Below are 3,315 nucleotides of genomic sequence, written 5' to 3'. Positions count from 1 at the left end.
TCTCTCTCTCTCTCTCTCTCTCTCTCTCTCTCTCTCTCTCTGTAATTAAAAAAAAAGACGAAGAAAGAAACTTTAAAACATATAAGTATTAAAGTTGTGACCTTGCCAAATAAACAGCAAGATACTGTACAGGTGTCTCTGATAGCAGAGCGGTTAAATCCCCGGCACAATTCATTGTGCTGCATTTGTATATTATAAATGACTTGTCTTTGATTCCGTTTGTGATTTGAATCACCCTTGGTTGGGAAAAGGTGACCATGTCGCTTGTAAGAACAGCACCTTCAGTTTTGCTGGGAATGTGCCGGATGAGGGATTCGTGTGCTCGGTTTTGACCTGGGTTGCCATTCACCAGTGACAACCAGAACTACAGCACCACCTCCTTAAAAACGTGTGATTTAGGCTGTCGGCTGCAAGATTTCCCTATGGGTAAATCGGTTTATCTGGACTATTTCCAACTCAGTGTTCATGCCATGGCATCCTATGAGTTGCCCCTTTTAGAGAAGCCTTAAGTTTCTTCATCTTTTTTTAAATATGGCCTTAAAAAACTGTGTTTGAAAGTTTTAGCTGTTGTATGTTCTTTCTCTCTGGACTATTGTCGACGTATTAAACAACAAAGGCACCTTGAGACCTCTGCGGCTGATTGTTTGGTTTCATTTTTCTCTCTTCCGCTGCTGCATGATCCTCACCTTTCACTCTTTGCAAAAATGCTGAACCAAGGTTTGTTTTTTCTTTTTCTTTTTACACAAGCCCGAGAGAGATAGGGAGGGCGGTGGTGTAATTTTATCTTTTTGAAGAAATAATCATAGGCCAGGTCCCTTTGCAAAAGGGGCTTCTTGTTCCGCAACATGTTGAGAATTCTCCAGCACTAGCCCAAAATTGCGATTATTCCCATCGTGAAGAGACAAGCAGCAAAGGTTGCGGAGTTTGCAAAGGGGAGCTTGAATCCAGATCTGCACCAGATCAGCTGTGGGGTGGAGGTGGGCTCCCCGCTGCTCCTTCCCACGGCAGCCCCTTCAGCACGCTGAGCACAGTACACTGAGGGTCCGGTGACCCTGCCGATTGGGGGAAGCCGGGGGCAGTGGTGCTTCTCCAAAATTCTGGGGACGTTCTGGATGCAGAGCACTTCCTGCCAAAAGAGGCAGATCCTGGCTGCAGCCTGGAGTACACAAGTCCAAAGCTTTGCTCCTGGATTTTCATGCCTACGAAAACCTGTTCCAGAGCCCTTCTGAGAGGGGAGCCCCATTCAGGCATCATGCCAAGTTGAGAAGAAAGGACACTTGCAGGAAGCAGGCCTCTTCCTTTCAACCCAGGTCTGGCAGGGCCTCGCCTTGGACACTCGCGGCACCAGACCACCCGCGGAGCAGCCGGAGCGCTGCATCCGGCGCAAGTCCTGCTTCTCACGGGACCACCGAGATGACTGGGGCGTACGCGATCGCCTGTCGCCAGTTGGATGCAGCCCGTGTGTTTGGAGTGCATCGGTCTTGGAGGGTCACTGGAGACGACACACTCGCTGGGCCCCCTCCTCACGGCGCCTTCCTTCTCCCACCACGCTCGCCGGCTGCTCTGGCTCCTCTTTCTCCTTGTGGCTCCCACTTGCCAGGCAGAGAGCTGGGGGCCCAGGCATTTCCCTGTCCTCCACCTCCCCACGGCTGCTGCCTCGGCCGGTGTGAGAGACCAGTGAACATGCAGGTTTTCGAGGTACAGAGGAGGACCAATCCCCAGTGGTGGTCACTGGGGGTCCCCGCTGAGGAGGGCCCCTCAGCAAATGCCCAGCCATGCCTACCCAGGGAGCTGGCCCTGAATGCCATGGATTTGCACTGGGAAGAGGGCTGACCATACAGGTGGACCAGTCCTTAGACTACACCTGTGAAACTCATCCCCAAGCAGGTACCCCAGAACCCTGCTGGGGCTCACCACCATTACCTGTCCTCATCACACCTGCTGTCCCAGAAGTCCCAGCCTTACTTCCCCAGTTCCTCAGGTGATGCCTCACTGGAGACATGGTGCGAAATTAAAAGAGGGGCTCCCATTAGCATTAAAGAGGCCCAGCTGCTCTCATTGGAGGAATATTTTATTCCAGTGGATGCTGCTCCGTGATGTGAGGGTGGTACCTGAGCCTAGAGCTGGCAGGCCCTGCCCCCCATTTACACCCCACCGGTCACGAATTCCCAAAAACAGGCACGCGTTGCACATTTGCACAAGATTTGCACGGGTTACTTAATTTCAAGTGATGCAAATGTTGAAATTATTGCTATCACTGAAATAGAAATGCATCCTAAGGAAAAGTGAAGCCAGCTTTGTGTAGGGCTGTCCGGAGTTTGCGGAATCCATTCCATCGGTGTTTCATGGGTTGCCGGGCCCTGTGTGTTCCAGCCTCTGCTCATCGGCTGAATCATGTTACACGTGTTGCCAGAATTTCCTTCTGTCTGCACTCATGCAACACTCATGCAAACTAGCACAAATCTGCCCCGAAAGTGAAAAACCACTCGGCAAGTCAGTGTGACCGAGAAAAAATAGCAGCGCCTGCAAGGTCGGGATTCACTGATATTCAAACCCATTCTAGTCTGTTGTGGTCTTCTCCAACCCCCTTAAATACACCTGCAACTTTGCGGTCCAGGCTTTGCTCATGGGCAACTTCAAAGGCCCTTGTTTGCATTCTTAACATCTTTGATTTTTAAACTGGGACTGATTTTGTGCACACGCAAAGCTTCGGGCCCCATGATCAGGAACCCTGCAGGGCTGATAGAACCCTGGTTTGGGCTGATAGTTTGTACACAGAGAGACTGAAGGCACATGGGCTGGTAGGAAAGCTTCCGTTCGGATCCTGTCCCTCGAATTCATTCTTCCTACACATTATTTAGTTTGGAAATGGCTTATGAAAGCATTCAGTCTTGGAGAGTTGCAGTAGGTTTCTGTGACCTCAGTTCTGACGATGTCATTTACATTCCAGTACCATCATCATCCTCATTCAGCCCATCAAGAGTGCTTCCTCAGCTATCCTAATGTAATAATATTATATGCTTTGCATCTCAGACGGGTTCTGCTATCAACTGGGGGTGGAATGAGATGTGAAATTCATCTTTCCTGTGCAGCTTTTTAAAAATGTAAATCACACAATAATTAGGGGGATTCCAGCAAGTAAGGAGGGGGAAGCTTGCAGGCTCGAGGGGAAATCCCTTTGGGGGAGCTTGCGTTTGCAAATGAGGGGTTTTCCTCAGGACCAGAGCAGGGGAGTAAGGGGCCAGTTGCCACTGTCGATGATTCCGGCAATCCTGGAAAAGAGCAGCCCTCAAGGGCAGAAGATGCTTTGGTGGT

The sequence above is a fragment of the Varanus komodoensis genome, unplaced genomic scaffold, assembly GCF_004798865.1.
Source record: "Varanus komodoensis strain SLA01 unplaced genomic scaffold, ASM479886v1 scaffold26, whole genome shotgun sequence".
Lineage (NCBI taxonomy): Eukaryota > Metazoa > Chordata > Lepidosauria > Squamata > Varanidae > Varanus > Varanus komodoensis.
This window is presented reverse-complemented; position numbering follows the sequence as displayed.